General features: G+C 56.1%; 1 long non-coding RNA gene across 1 annotated transcript in view; it reads right to left on the bottom strand.

Annotated features, from left to right (window-relative positions):
* LOC135178364 (uncharacterized) overlaps positions 1 to 15,770 on the bottom strand; it is a 71,174-nt gene that overhangs the window by 19,854 nt on the left and 35,550 nt on the right. The window contains exon 2 of the long non-coding RNA XR_010303484.1: positions 7,349 to 7,458. This is a non-coding gene — a long non-coding RNA (uncharacterized LOC135178364). The remainder of the gene's footprint in view (positions 1 to 7,348; positions 7,459 to 15,770) is intronic.

Below are 15,770 nucleotides of genomic sequence, written 5' to 3'. Positions count from 1 at the left end.
CTGGCCCGTGCAGGACTTGCTGCCCACCAGGGCTCCAAGGGCTTTCTTCACAGAGCTGCTCTCCAGCAGGGCAGCCCCAACCTGTACTGTTTGTACGAGCAGCAGCAGTTCCTACTGCCTGTACAAAATGATCTTTGCATGCCAAGATTTGCATCTTGAAAGGGTGGCAGATGAAAGCAGGCCACTCATGGACTAATGAATTTGACTTTGAAATCACAAAAGAAGAGAAAAGGCCAAGCAGAAACAGGACAGTGGCATGTTGAGGCTCTCCAACTCTGCTCAGACCCTGCCAGCCTTTCTGTTTTCTATCTTAAGTGATGACAGAATCAGAATCACAGAATCAGGCAGGGTTGGAAGGGAGCACAAGGAGCAGCCAGTTCCAACCCCCTGCCATGCCCAGGGACACCCTACCCTAGAGCAGGCTGCACACAGCCTCAGCCAGCCTGGCCTCAAACACCTCCAGCCATGGGGCCTCAACCACCTCCCTGGGCAACCCCTGCCAGCCTCTCACCACTCTCCTGCTCAACAACTTCCTCCTCATGGACAGCCTCACTCTCCCCACCTCCACCTTTGCTCCATTCCCCAACTCCTGACACTCCCTCACAGCCTCAAAAGTCCCTCCCCAGCTTTTTTGGAGCCCCCTTCAGATGCTGGAAGGCCACAAGAAGGTCCCCTGGGAGCCTCCTCTGCTCCAGCCTGCACAGCCCCAACTCTTTCAGGCTGTGCTCACAGCAGAGCTGCTGCAGCCTCTCAGCATCCTCCCCCCCAGCCAGAGAAGACACAGAGGATCATCCTTCAGTGCCCTTGGCTTCTTGTGGCTGATTTCTGTTCTCCTTGCCAGCTGCTCCCTAGCAAAGTGCCAGCCTGGAGGCAACCAGGGCTAACCTCCCCGTCCTGCAGGCGTAAAGGCCAATACCCTGTAACAAAGTGTGCAGCAGGCTTCAGTACAGGCTAGCCAGCCAAATTCCACTTATTTAACTCTGTCTCCTGGAGACCTGCAGTCTGGGCCATTACCTAATTGTCAATTAAAATGCCAGCGAGGCAGTGGCCTCTAATGCTTGGGGCAGTGGCTGCAATACATCACTCGGTGTCTTTGCGACCTGGGACAAGGGAATAAGCTTTATCCTAAGTGGAGCTGAACATGTTCTAGCCTGGGAGATATAAACCAGAGGATGAAATGTTTTAGTTTGCCTTATTCCATTCTCACCTATTTTTATCCCAGACAGAGCTTGCACAGAGACACTGTGAGTGGACTAAAAGGAGCTCACGAGTCAAATGGAATTGGTGAGACCTGAGACCTGTTTGTCAGCTGCTTGCATTTCTGAGCAGCTCTCCAGCACGTTCTGCTGCTTTCTTCTACCTCTTTTGGTAGGGTAGCATGGAAGCCACCAGGGCAAAACCTTAGGATGGGCTTCATCCCATTTCTCTTCTTCTCAGAGCTGGAGAAGTTCAGTTGAAGGAGCTGTTGCTAAAATCGATTTGCATCTCTCCCTTTAAGAGTGCCTCTTTGTGGGTCACAGGGCAGCCTCTTCCCTGCCTGTACTGCAGGGCCACAAAGGCACCAGGATGAGAGGGAAGAATCAGAGAATCATAGACTCAAGCAGGTTGGAAGAGAGCTCCAAGCTCAGCCAGCCCAACCTAGCACCCAGCCCTGCCCAACCAACCAGACCATGGCACTAAGTGCCCCAGCCAGGCTTGGCTGCAACACCTCCAGCCACGGCCACTCCACCACCTCCCTGGGCAGCCCATTCCAATGCCAATCACTCTCTCTGCCAGGAACTTCCTCCTCACAGCCAGCCTAGACCTGCCCTGCCACAGCTTCAGACTCTGTCCCCTTCTTCTGGTGCTGGGTGCCTGGCAGCAGAGCCCAACCCCACCTGGCTACAGCCTCCCTGCAGGCAGCTGCAGGCAGCAATGAGCTCTGCCCTGAGCCTCCTCTGCTGCAGGCTGCACACCCCCAGCTCCCTCAGCCTCTCCTCACAGGGCTCTGCTCCAGGCCCCTCCCCAGCCTTGCTGCCCTTCTCTCCACACCTGCCAGCACCTCAACAGCTCTCTGCAATTTAGGAGCCCACAACTGGACACAGCACTCCAGGGCTGGCCTGAGCAGTGCTGAGCACAGGGGCACAAGAACCTCCCTTGTCCTGCTGGCCACACTGCTCCTGAGCCAGCCCAGGATGCCATTGGCTCTGCTGCCCACCTGGGCACTGCTGCCTCAGCTTCATCTTACTATCATATGGGAGCAACTGAAGGCACTGCCTTGCTTCCCTCCAGCTGGGATGAAAGGGATATGTTAGGCAGGGAACTGCAGCAGGCAGCCTGAGTAAGCTGCCAGAGCTTCCCTCAGCTCTCTGGCCTGGCCAGCCCTGGCCCTGGCTAGGGGAAGCAGTTTGGCAGGTGACAAATGGGGGAAAACACAGCAGTGTTTGCTCTGGGCTGGCTGCTTCCAGCATGTAATTATGGGCCTGTGGGAACCAGGTTCCTTCCTGGCCAGTCAGAGGAGAAGAGGGATGGGATGGTGAAGGGGAGCTGTGGCATGAGGTTGCTGGTTCAGCTGTCACTCCAGATGGCTGTCACTAAACACTGTTAGCACCTGAGCACAGCTCTGTTGTTCAGGTCAGCTCAGCACTGGAAGAGCAGCTTGTGGGTTTGCCTTGGTTCTGAGCATTCTAACACCTCTTGGTTCAGAGCATTAGAGCAGCTCTGCAGAGCTCACCTACAGTGGACTGCAGCTGCCTGCCAGGAGCTGAAGGCAGCCTGCAGGAAGGCTGCAGAGGGACCTGGCATCAGGGGCTCTAGAGACAGGCCAAGGGGGAATGGTTTGGGGCTGAGGCAGAGCAGGGTGAGAGTGGAGCTGAGGAAGGAGTTCTTCAGCACAAGGGTGGTGAGACTCTGGAATAGGCTGCCCAGGGAGCTGGCTGAGCTTGGAGCTCTCTTCAAACCTGCTTGGTTCTATGATTCTATGACTTGGTTTACCTCTCTGCTAATTCAGGCTGCTGGAGAGATAGAGGAAAGCTTTGCCACAGAGTGCCTCATTCTGTCTCTCCCTGAGCACCTACAGAGACAGCCACTCCACCACCTCCCTGGGCAGCCCATTCCAGTGCCAATCATTCTCTCTGACAACAACTTCCTAATAACATCCAGCCTAGACCTGCCCTGGCACAACTTGAGGCTCTATCCCCTTCTGTTGCTGGCTGCCTGGCAGCAGAGCCCAACTCCACCTGGCTACAGCCTCCCTGCAGGCAGCTGCAGGCAGCAATGAGCTCTGCCCTGAGCCTCCTCTGCTGCAGGGCACTGGAGGCCATGGCTTATGAGAGGCTTGGGACTTCTTATTTTGGAAAAGAGAAGACTTAGAGGGGATTTGATTGATGTTTACAATATCTGAGGGCTGGCCAGGAGAGGGGACAGGCTCTGCTCACTGCTCCCTGGGATAGCACAAGCAGCAGTGGATGGAAGCTGCAGCACAGGAGGTTCCAGCTCAGCACAAGGGGCAACTTCTTGACTGGAAGGGTCCCAGAGCCCTGGCACAGGCTGCCCAGAGAGGCTGTGGAGTCTCCTTCTCTGGAGCCTTTCCAGGCCTATCTGGATGTGTTCCTGTGTGCCCTGAGCTGGATTGTGTGGACCTGCTGTGGCAGGGGGGTTGGACTGCATGATCTCCTTGAGTCTCTTCCAGTCCCTGACATCCTGTGAGCCTCACCTTGAATATTGCACCCTCAGCAAGTTTGCTGCCCACACCAAACTGTGTGGTGCAGCAGCCAGGCTGGAGGGCAGGGATCCATCCAGAGGGACCTGCACAGGCTGCAGAGGTGGGCACAAGCCAACCTCAGGAGGGTCAACAAGACCAAGGGCAAGGTCCTGCAGCTGAGTGGAGGCAATGCCAAGCACAACTCCAGGCTGGGCATGGACTGGCTGCAGAGCAGCCCTGAGCAGAGGCACTTGGGGGTGCTGCTGGAGGAGAAGCTCCACAGGAGCCAGCAGTGTGCACTTGCAGCCCAGAAAGCCAAGCAGAGCCTGGGCTGCAGCAGCAGCAGTGTGGCCAGCAGGGCCAGGGAGGGGATTCTCCCCCTCTGCTCTGCTCTGCTGAGACCCCCCCCTGGAGTGCTGCATGCAGCTCTGGAGCCCCTGGGACAAGAGGGCTGTGGAGATGCTGGAGAGTGTCCAGAGCAGGGCCAGGAGGATGCTCAGAGGCTGCAGCAGCTCTGCTGTGAGCACAGCCTGAAAGAGTTGGGGCTGTGCAGGCTGGAGCAGAGGAGGCTCCCAGGGGACCTTCTTGTGGCCTTCCAGGACCTGAAGGGGGCTCCAAAAAAGCTGGGGAGGGATTTTTGAGGCTGTGAGGGAGTGGCAGGAGTGGGGGGAATGGAGCAAAGGTGGAGGTGGGGAGAGTGAGGCTGGAGGTGAGGAGGAAGTTGTTGAGCAGGAGAGTGGTGAGAGGCTGGCAGGGGTTGCCCAGGGAGGTGGTTGAGGCCCCATGGCTGGAGGTGTTTGAGGCCAGGCTGGCTGAGGCTGTGTGCAGCCTGCTCTAGGGTAGGGTGTCCCTGGGCATGGCAGGGGGTTGGAACTGGCTGCTCCTTGTGGTCCCTTCCATCCCTGACTGATTCTATGATTCCACCTCCAGGGATGAGTCCCCAAACTTCCTTAGGCTTTAAATTCCTTTCAGCTGCTAACATAAACAAGTGCATTACATAACTGAAGGCTTCCCACTATGAAGTTCCAGTCAAGCACTGTGTGATCTGCTCTGGGTGCTCCTGCTCTGGCAGAAGGAGTTGGACTGGATGAGCTTTGGAGGTCCCTTCTGTGATTCTGGGAGTCTGGGTTTGCTTTTGAACAAAACCCAACTGAAACACAGCATAAAGGTGGCAGCCCAGAAGCAAAATCCTTTACTCCTGAGACAGACCCTGCTAGGAAAGGTTTGTGATGACAAAGCTGCAGCTTCATCTCTAAGGCTTTTTGAGCAGGATGCAGTTGGTTTTCCAAATGAAATCCCTCAGGGCAGCTCTGTTTAGGTTGCTTTCCACTGTAACCAACAGCACTGTATCTAGGCACTGCTAACCAAATAAATCCAGCAGAGAGCTGATTCATTTTTCTTCAGTACATAGTTATAAGGAGAATGCTTCTCTGACAACTGTTTGCAAATCTCTCTTCTTGTGATGTTAAATAGAAAACAACCAACCCCCAAACCCACCACCGGGGCAGTTTTATTGCAGGGATCAACTTAGCTTGCTAGGAGACAGCTTAGAGCTTTGGGAAACAAAACCAACGCTGATGAAGTTCCTGGCAGAGAGAGTGATTGGCATTGGAATGGGCTGCCCAGGGAGGTGGTGGAGTGGCCGTGCTTGGAGGTGTTGCAGCCAAGCCTGGCTGGGGCACTTAGTGCCATGGTCTGGTTGGTTGGGCAGGGCTGGGTGCTAGGTTGGGCTGGCTGAGCTTGGAGCTCTCTTCCAACCTGGTTGGAGCAGAGCAGAGGAGTGCAGGGCAGAGCAGAGCAGGAGGGCAGGGCAGGAGGGCAGGGCAGGAGGGCAGGGCAGGAGGGCAGGGCAGGAGGGCAGGGCAGGAGGGCAGGGCAGGAGGGCAGGGCAGGGCAGGGCAGGAGGGCAGGGCAGGGCAGAGCAGGAGGGCAGGGCAGGGCAGGGCAGGGCAGGAGGGCAGGGCAGGGCAGGGCAGGAGGGCAGGGCAGGGCAGGGCAGGAGGGCAGGGCAGGGCAGGGCAGGAGGGCAGGGCAGGGCAGGGCAGGGCAGGAGGGCAGGGCAGGGCAGGGCAGGGCAGGAGGGCAGGGCAGGAGGGCAGGGCAGGAGGGCAGGGCAGGGCAGGGCAGGGCAGGAGGGCAGGGCAGGGCAGGGCAGAGCAGGAGGGCAGGGCAGGGCAGGGCAGAGCAGGAGGGCAGGGCAGGGCAGAGCAGGAGGGCAGGGCAGGGCAGAGCAGGAGGGCAGGGCAGGGCAGAGCAGGGCAGGGCAGAGCAGGAGGGCAGGGCAGGGCAGAGCAGGAGGGCAGGGCAGGGCAGGGCAGGAGGGCAGGGCAGGGCAGGAGGGCAGGGCAGGGCAGGGGGGCAGGGCAGGGCAGGGCAGGAGGGCAGGGCAGGGCAGGGCAGGGCAGGGCAGGGCAGGGCAGGAGGGCAGGGCAGGGCAGGGCAGGGCAGGAGGGCAGGGCAGGGCAGGGCAGAGCAGGAGGGCAGGGCAGGGCAGAGCAGGAGGGCAGGGCAGGGCAGAGCAGCAGCTCTCACGTTATGTGAGTTACTCACAGCTGCAGTGAGTGAATCATTCTGCTGGGTGCTGAAAGCTGAGCAGAGCTCATTTCAGACTTCCATAGCTTTCCACCAGCAGCATGACAAATGCCATCTGGTGCTCTTGCACTGGGCAAAGCCTCCCAAATCCAGATGATTCCTCCCCTTTTCTTAAACCCTCTCGGTGAGGCACAGCCATGCAAGGCTGCATCCCTGCTCCTGCATCCCTCTGCCAGCCGCAGGCACAGCACCCGCAGCTTGGGAGCAAGGCACAGCAACTGTGGGCAGCTTTTGGCAAGCCACAGCATCCCAAAAGGCAAAAACCTCAGAAAGTGGAACTTGACCTAATTTGCTTCTGAAAAGCTCTCCTCTGTCTCTTGCTGCCCTCTGCTGTCACAGGCCTGGGCCAGCTGAGCTGCGAGGCTGGAGGAGCTGTGTGCCAGCAGCAAGAGGGCACAGCAAGGCTGGGCACACACTGGCACAAAAATCTGCCCCTGGAGAAGCAAAAGCAATTGATAGCTGCAGCCCAGGCAGAAGAAGCTAACTGCAGATGTGAAGCAAAGCCGTGGCAAAGGTGAGGAGGAAGGATGGTTTGTCACTGGGGCTGGCAGCTCAGAGAAGGAAGCTTGAACATTGAAGGTGTGTGGACAGTGATGAAGTGCCTGAGGAAAGAAGAGAGGGGAAGCAAAGAGAGGAACGAGGGATAAGCAGGAGCAAGAAGCTTCAGGAAAGAGCAATGAGCCCCAGAGAAGGGCAAAGAAGCCCCTAGGGGAGAGCAAGAAGTCCCCCTAGGGGAGAGCAAGAAGTCCCCCTAGGGGAGAGCAAGAAGCCCCCCTAGGGGAGAGCAAGAAGCCCCCCAAGGGGAGAGCAAGAAGCCCCCCCAAGGGGAGAGCAAGAAGCCCCCCCAAGGGGAGAGCAAGAAGCCCCCCCAAGGGGAGAGCAAGAAGCCCCCCCAAGGGGAGGTGGTTGAGTCACCAAGCCTGGCCATGTTTAAAGGTCACTTGGAGGAGGTGCTTGGGGCTATGTTTTTGGGTGCACCTTGTGGAGGTATCAGTTGGACTCAGTGATCCCAAGGGACTTTTCCAACCTGAATGTTTCTGTGGCTCTGTGGCTGTACCCTGAGGGCAGACTTACCTCCAGGCAGTCTACTTCAGGTGCCCCAGTTCCTCTCTTTCTCCGAGGTGAGCAACCACTCAGGATGCCATCTGGCAAGAGAAAGGTTCCAGCCTTCCATCGTGTCCCACCTGTGACAGGAAAACAGAACCATCCCAAGGGATTTTTTCTTTCTGCAGGAGAAACTTGGGAACATCCCCAAAGCCCTGAAATACACCAACTGAGAGCACCACAGAATGCTCACTTTCCCCCAGGACTTGGACTACAGGGCAGAGAATCAGAGCATCAGAGAATCAGGCAGGGTTGGAAGGGACCACAAGGAGCAGCCAGTGCCAACCCCCCTGCCATGCCCAGGGACACCCTACCCTAGAGCAGGCTGCACACAGCCTCAGCCAGCCTGGCCTCAAACACCTCCAGCCATGGGGCCTCAACCACCTCCCTGGGCAACCCCTGCCAGCCTCTCACCACTCTCCTGCTCAACAACTTCCTCCTCACCTCCAGCCTCACTCTCCCCACCTCCACCTTTGCTCCATTCCCCCCACTCCCGCCACTCCCTCACAGCCTCAAAAGTCCCTCCCCAGCTTTTTTGGAGCCCACTTCAGATCCTGGCAGGCCACAAGAAGGTCCCCTGGGAGCCTCCTCTGCTCCAGCCTGCACAGCCCCAACTCTTTCAGGCTGTGCTCACAGCAGAGCTGCTGCAGCCTCTGAGCATCCTCCTGGCCCTGCTCTGGACACTCTCCAGCATCTCCACAGCCCTCTTGTCCCAGGGGCTCCAGAGCTGGATGCAGCACTCCAGGTGGGGTCTCAGCAGAGCAGAGCAGAGGGGGAGAATCCCCTCCCTGGCCCTGCTGGCCACACTGCTGCTGCTGCAGCCCAGGCTCTGCTTGGCTTTCTGGGCTGCAAGTGCACACTGCTGGCTCCTGTGGAGCTTCTCCTCCAGCAGCACCCCCAAGTGCCTCTGCTCAGGGCTGCTCTGCAGCCACTCACTGCCCAGCCTGGAGTTGTGCTTGGCATTGCCCTGCAGGAGGCACATAACATAAATCCAGCCACCTGAGTAAAGCAGAACACTGAGCCACGGCTGAGTGATTTGTCTGCCAGCACTGAAGGCAGCAGAGCTGCCAGGGGATAGGAAAAATGATGTCTTGTATCCTAATGTATATAATACCTGAGAGGACTGAATTGCTATTGCATAACCAATCTGGCATTTCCTTGCTTTTGAAGGCAGAATTGTGCAGCCTGAATGAATCCTTTTCCTGTATCTCATTTAATAAGCAATAAATATACAGGGAGAAGAGTTGAATTTGGCCTCTTGGGGCTTTGGGTCTGAAAGGAAGGGAGGTGGATGAGATTTCCCTTTAAAGCCTTCATATTCCAGAGCCAGCAAATAAAAACACCAAGGCAGACAGGCCTGGCCCTGGAGCTTGAGCTCTTTATTAAGCCTCTGTAAGGTTCAGAATCACAGAACCAAGCAGGTTGGAAGAGAGCCCCAAGCTCAGCCAGCCCAACCTAGCACCCAGCCCTGCCCAACCAACCAGACCATGGCACTAAGTGCCCCAGCCAGGCTTGGCTGCAACACCTCCAGCCACGGCCACTCCACCACCTCCCTGGGCAGCCCATTCCAATGCCAATCACTCTCTCTGCCAGGAACTTCCTAACAACATCCAGCCTAGATCTGCCCTGGCACAGCTTCAGACTCTGTCCCCTTCTTCTGTTGCTGGCTGCCTGGCAGCAGAGCCCAACCCCACCTGGCTACAGCCTCCCTGCAGGCAGCTGCAGGCAGCAATGAGCTCTGCCCTGAGCCTCCTCTGCTGCAGGCTGCACACCCCCAGCTCCCTCAGCCTCTCCTCACAGGGCTGCGTCTAGTGCTGAGCACAGGGGTGGGCACAAGAACCTCCCTTGTCCTGCTGCCCACACTGCTCCTGAGCCAGCCCAGGATGCCATTGGCTCTGCTGCCCACCTGGGCACTGCTGCCTCAGCTTCAGCTCCTCTCTCCCACCACCCCCAGCTCCCTCTCTGCCTGGCTGCTCTCAGCCACTCTTGCTCCAGCCTGTAGTGCTGCTTGGGGTTGTTGTGGCCAAAGTGCAGAACCCTGCCCTTGGCCTTGTTCAGTCTCATCCCATTGGCCTCTGCCCACCCATCCAGCCTGGCCAGGTCCCTCTGCAGGGCTCTCCTACCTCACAACAGCTCCACAGCTGCTCCTAGCTTGCTGTCACTGCAAACTCACTGCTGCTGGACTCAATCTCCTGCTCCAGATCATCAATGAAGATACTGAACAGGACTGTGCCCAGCACTGATCCCTGGGACACAGCACCAGTGGCAGCTGCCAGCTGGATGTGGCACCATTCACCACCACTCTCTGAGCTCTGCCATCCAGCCAGTTCCTGACCTAGCACAGAGTGAATCTGTCCAAGCCAGGAGCTGCCAGCTTGGCCAGGAGCCAGATGCAAGAAAAGTCAACAGCTTCTCTATCTCAGTCTGAAAATACTTATGTGAGGAAATGAGTTCTCCCCAGAATAGATGACTCCAAGATTTATGACAGCAGAAGATTTCAGCCCTGGAACCCAAACAGGGACAAAATGATGCTGGAAATCAGGTAGGTGTTTTTAATGCCCAATGTTCCTCTGGTGAGTGTCTAGAAACCAAGGGTGAAAGTCTTCCCAGTTGTTGCAGCAGTGGGGAGGGCCTGGTGCAGGAGACACTGGCAGAGATGCTGGCCTGAACCATGCAGTGAATCAAACTAACAAGGTAGCTGCTGACAGCTTTTGCAGCCTGACTTTCCAGCTGCTGCCTTCTCCTGTTCTTCCTCTTGCATCCCAACACTTATGCTCTCTCCTGCCAGCTCCACAGCTTTTGCAGCCTGACCTTCCTGCTGCTGCCTTCTCCTGTTCTTCCTCTTGCATCCCAACACTTATGCTCTCTCCTGCCAGCTCCACAGCTTTTGCAGCCTGACCTTCCTGCTGCTGCCTTCTCCTGTTCTTCCTCTTGCATCCCAACACTTATGCTCTCTCCTGCCAGCTCCACAGCTTTTGCAGCCTGACCTTCCTGCTGCTGCCTTCTCCTGTTCTTCCTCTTGCATCCCAACACTTATGCTCTCTCCTGCCAGCTCCACAGCTTTTGCAGCCTGACCTTCCTGCTGCTGCCTTCTCCTGTTCTTCCTCTTGCTTCCCAACACTTATGCTCTCTCCTGCCAGCTCCACAGCTTTTGCAGCCTGACTTGCCTGCTGCTGCCTTCTCCTGTTCTTCCTCTTGCATCCCAACACTTATGTTCTCTCCTGCCAGCTCCACAGATTTTGCAGCCTGACCTTCCTGCTGCTGCCTTCTCCTGTTCTTCCTCTCGCATCCCAACACTTAGGTTCTCTCCTGTCAGCTCCACCTGCTGCCTCTTGTCCTCCTTGCTTTACTTCCTTGCCAACTCCATCCTTCTGCTCTGGCTTTGCAACAGCTTTGCAACTGATTTGGGTAATGCTCTTGGCTTTTGTTAGCTGGGGATGCCACTCAGCAACCCCTCCCCTGCACTGAAAGATGTCCTCTCAGGCAGGCACACACCTTGCTGGCAGGAGCAAACAACCTAAATGGTAGGTGTTGCAGCCAAGCCTGGCTGGGGCACTTAGTGCCATGGTCTGGTTGGTTGGGCAGGGCTGGGTGCTAGGTTGGGCTGGCTGAGCTTGGAGCTCTCTTCCATGGTCTGGTTGACTGGATAGGGCTGGGTGCTAGGTTGGGCTGGCTGAGCTTGGAGCTCTCTTCCATGGTCTGGTTGACTGGATGGGGTTGGGTGCTAGGCTGGACTGGATGATCTCAGAGGTCTCTTCCAACCTGCCTGATTCTGGGATTCTATGATTGTAAGCAAGCTCTTCCCTAACCATCTGAAGGTACAGAACAGCTCTGAGGGCAGGATTTAAACTGCCCCAGCACAGCCTTTAGCTCTTTTCTACCATCAGTTTCAAGACTGCAGAAACAGATTCTTTGGTTCTGGGTTAGACAGAAAGGTTATGGGCACCTATGAATGTGATAGAGGGCAAATGATGCTGTCTGTGGCTGAAGATCAAGGGAGATCACAGGCTCACAGGGTGTCAGGGGTTGGAAAGGACCTAAAAGAGATCAAGTTCAACCCTCCTGCCAGAGAAGGACCACACAATCTAGCTCAGGGCACACAGGAACACATCCAGACAGGCCTGGAAAGGCTCCAGAGAAGGAGACTCCACAGCCTCTCACAGGATCAGAGGGTGTCAGGGGCTGGAAGAGACCCAAAGAGATCATCCAGTCCAACCTCCTTGCAGGAGCAGGACCACACAATCCAGCTCAGGGCACACAGGAATGCACAGAGGTGGTTTAGGCTTATTGTTATTTTTCCCCCAGCTGCCCATGGCCATTTTAAGCAACTCCACAAAGCAACCTTTCAGAAACCTGTCTGTGGAAAAGAGGACAACCCAGGCACAGAAACAGGTCCTGGCTTACCCAGTGCAACTTGAGGGCTTCTTCTCTTTGACTGCATTGAGAACAACTGGAGACACGAGAAGCAGCAGCATCCTCCAGCTCTGATCAACCACCTTACAGAGTCCAGTTCTGCCACCACACAGTGAGACCTGACACATCCTCAGCATCTCTGTCTGGACCCAAACCAAGAGCTGAGGACCAAAACAACTGTGGACACAAGAAGCAGCACCCTCCAGCTCTGATCAACCACCTTACAGAGTCCAGTTCTGCCACCACACAGTGAGACCTGACACATCCTCAGCATCTCCACTGCCTTTTGGACCCAAACCAAGAGCTGAGGACCAAAACAACTGTGGACACAAGAAGCAGCACCCTCCAGCTCTGATCAACCACCTTACAGAGTCCAGTTCATCACACAGTGAGACCTGACACATCCTCAGCATCTCCACTGCCTTTTGGACCCAAACCAAGAGCTGAGGAGCTGGCAAAACAAATCCATGAGTGAAAAGGTGTGTGCTATTCATGCCAGAGTGCTCTTGGCAGGCATGTGATTCAGCATGCCTGCTCTAGAGCTCTGCTGCCTCTCTGCTGCTGTAAACAAAGCTGAAAGGGGAGGAAGATTTAGGAGCTAACTAATGAGCATGAAGGGCTACAGAGAGGAAATGAAGATGAATGGCTGCTGCCCCTGCCCGTGCTTATTAGGCAGCAATTCATTTTTCAGCTGATAAAACAGCTTCATCCTGTGGTGGAATTGAGTGTGGAGAGAAGGGCAGCAAGGCTGGGGAGGGGCCTGGAGCAGAGCCCTGTGAGGAGAGGCTGAGGGAGCTGGGGGGGTGCAGCCTGCAGCAGAGGAGGCTCAGGGCAGAGCTCATTGCTGTCTGCAGCTGCCTGCAGGGAGGCTGTAGCCAGGTGGGGTTGGGCTCTGCTGCCAGGCAGCCAGCAACAGAAGAAGGGGACACAGCCTCAAGCTGTGGCAGGTTTAGGCTGGATGTGAGGAAGAAGTTCTTCATGGAAAGAGTGATTGGCATTGGAATGGGCTGCCCAGGGAGGTGGTGGAGTCCCCATCCCTGGAGGTGTTTAAAAGGAGGCTGGATGGGGCACTTAGTGCCTTGCCTGGAGGTGTTTGAGGCCAGGCTGGCTGAGGCTGTGTGCAGCCTGCTCTAGGGTAGGGTGTCCCTGGGCATGGCAGGGGGCTTGGGACTGGCTGCTCCTTGTGGTCCCTTCCAGCCCTGACTGATTCTATGATTCCAGTGCCATGGTTGAGCTAATGAGAAGGTGTTAGGTGATAGGTTGGGCTTGATGAACTCGAAGGTCTTTTCCAAGCTGCTTAGCTCTGTGACTCTGTGAATTAGAGTCAGTACTTGGAGGCCTGTGTTTCCCAGCAGCACCCAGAGGGCAGGGCTCTTCCAGCCATCCATGAGTCCTGTCTGGCTTTCCCTACCCTGGCTTCCTCTGCTGTGGCCTTAGGATCAGCAATCCCCCCCTAATTGCCCATCTGGGTGACACTGAAGGATGTGGGCTCCTCTGTCAGCTCTGCTTGGTTTTGAAATAGAGAAAGTGGAAGGCTGGGGCTGGGAGCCAAAACTTGATGAGAAGTGGATTTTCACCTGCAGAGCAGCATTACCAATGATTTCCACTCTATAAGTGAGGGCAATGACAGCATCATGCATGCTTTGTCTGCAGTTGCTGCTCCAGCTGCTGGAAACAGTTTCTCCTTGCACTTAAATTAAACCAAACCCCAGCCAGCATCAGCACTGAGCTCCAAAAATGGAGCACCTTGAATCTTTTAGGCTGTTCTCTGTCTCTAGGCTGTGAACTTAGAGAAACTCCTCTTTGTATGCCTGTGATCAAGGAGCTGATGTGGGGCTTCTACTATCATCTCCCAGCTCCCTCTCTGCCTGGCTGCCCTCAGCCACTCTGGCCCCAGCCTGCAGTGCTGCTTGGGGTTGTTGTGGCCAAAGTGCAGAACCCTGCACTTGGCCTTGTTCACTCTCATCCCACTGGCCTCTGCCCACCCATCCAGCCTGGCCAGGTCCCTCTGCAGGGCTCTCCTACCCTCCAACAGCTCCACAGCTGCTCCTAGCTTGGTGTCACTGCAAACTCACTGCTGCTGGACTCAATCCCCTGCTCCAGATCATCAGTGAAGATACTGAACAGGACTGTGCCCAGCACTGGTCCCTGGGGCACAGCACCAGTGCCAGCTGGATGTGGCACCATTCCCCACCACTCTCTGGTCCCAGCCCTCCAGCCAGTTCCTGACCCACACTAGAGTGAATCTGTCCAAGCCATGGGCTGCCAGCTTTACAGTGTAGTGCAGTGGCTGGTTGGCAGCTGCAGAGTCCTGTTGAGGTCAACACTGCCTTTGCTCAGTGGCTTCTTCAATAGCCTCAATGATGAGAATGAACCCTCAGCAAAAATTCAGATAATCCAAAGTTCAGCTTGATGAGCAACAGAGCTTCAACCCAGAAGGGCTTTGAGAAGCTTGGCCATTAAGTAATCACAGAACCAAGCAGGTTGGCAGAGAGCTCCAAGCTCAGCCAGCCCAACCTAGCACCCAGCCCTGCCCAACCAACCAGACCATGGCACTAAGTGCCCCAGCCAGGCTTGGCTGCAACACCTCCAGCCACGGCCACTCCACCACCTCCCTGGGCAGCCCATTCCAATGCCAATCACTCTCTCTGCCAGGAACTTCCTCCTCACATCCAGCCTAGACCTGCCCTGGCACAGCTTGAGCCTGGGTCCACTTCTGTCCCTGGCTGCCTGGCAGCAGAGCCCAACCCCACCTGGCTACAGCCTCCCTGCAGGCAGCTGCAGGCAGCAATGAGCTCTGCCCTGAGCCTCCTCTGCTGCAGGCTGCACACCCCCAGCTCCCTCAGCCTCTCCTCACAGGGCTCTGCTCCAGGCCCCTCCCCAGCCTTGCTGCCCTTCTCTCCACACCTGCCAGCACCTCAACAGCTCTCTGCAATTCAGGAGCCCACAGCTGGACACAGCACTCCAGGGCTGGCCTGAGCAGTGCTGAGCACAGGGGCACAAGAACCTCCCTTGTCCTGCTGCCCACACTGCTCCTGAGCCAGCCCAGGATGCCATTGGCTCTGCTGCCCACCTGGGCACTGCTGCCTCAGCTTCAGCCTACTACATCTTAGGACCACCCATGGGAAGCAATATTCGACCTAGATGCCATTTTCTCTTACAACTCATTCTTAGACAATGAAATTCAGCTTTGCAAGGGCATTAAAAAGGAAGTGTGGGAACACTCCAAATGCATGAGGCTCATTTCTACAGCCCCACAAGGCACAACAGCTTTGAGGAGGAGCATCAAGTTTAAAGCCAGATGAAGCACAGATTGCAACCAGAAGATGAAAGAGCTGCTGTCCTCTGCTGCAGCTTTCAATGCTCCTCAATGCTTCTGAGAAACAGACCAATGTCACTGGCACTTGGGGTAAAAATCTCTCTGAATCAGTCACAAGGAACAAGGAAGATCATTATGAGCCCAGATAGAATCATAGAATCAAGCAGGTTGGCAGAGAGCTCCAAGCTCAGCCAGCCCAACCTAGCACCCAGCCCTGCCCAACCAACCAGACCATGGCACTAAGTGCCCCAGCCAGGCTTGGCTGCAGCACCTCCAGCCACAGCCACTCCACCACCTCCCTGGGCAGCCCATTCCAATGCCAATCACTCTCTCTGCCAGGAGCTTCCTCCTAGCTGACACCACCACAAGCTTCACTCCAACCACCAGCACACTGCCCAAAGCAAGGGCACCTGCAAGACACATGGGTGGAAGGGGTTTTACTGACCATTGTTTTGTGAGCAGTTGGGTGTCTATGGGAGAAGGAGGAATAGATCAGAGGAACAGACAGATGGTGGCAAGGAAAAAGCCAACACCACAGACATAACAAGGGCCAGGAATGTGCCTCTGAGCAAAGCAAAGAGAAAAGAGGGGAAGAGCTTTTATACTAAGTGTTTAGAGGAGAATTGGCTTGGGCTGTAAGGTCCTGCCTCTGCTGCAGTT

Source organism: Pogoniulus pusillus, chromosome 9, assembly GCF_015220805.1.
Source record: "Pogoniulus pusillus isolate bPogPus1 chromosome 9, bPogPus1.pri, whole genome shotgun sequence".
NCBI classification, from domain to species: Eukaryota; Metazoa; Chordata; class Aves; order Piciformes; family Lybiidae; genus Pogoniulus; species Pogoniulus pusillus.
This window is presented reverse-complemented; position numbering and strand designations above follow the sequence as displayed.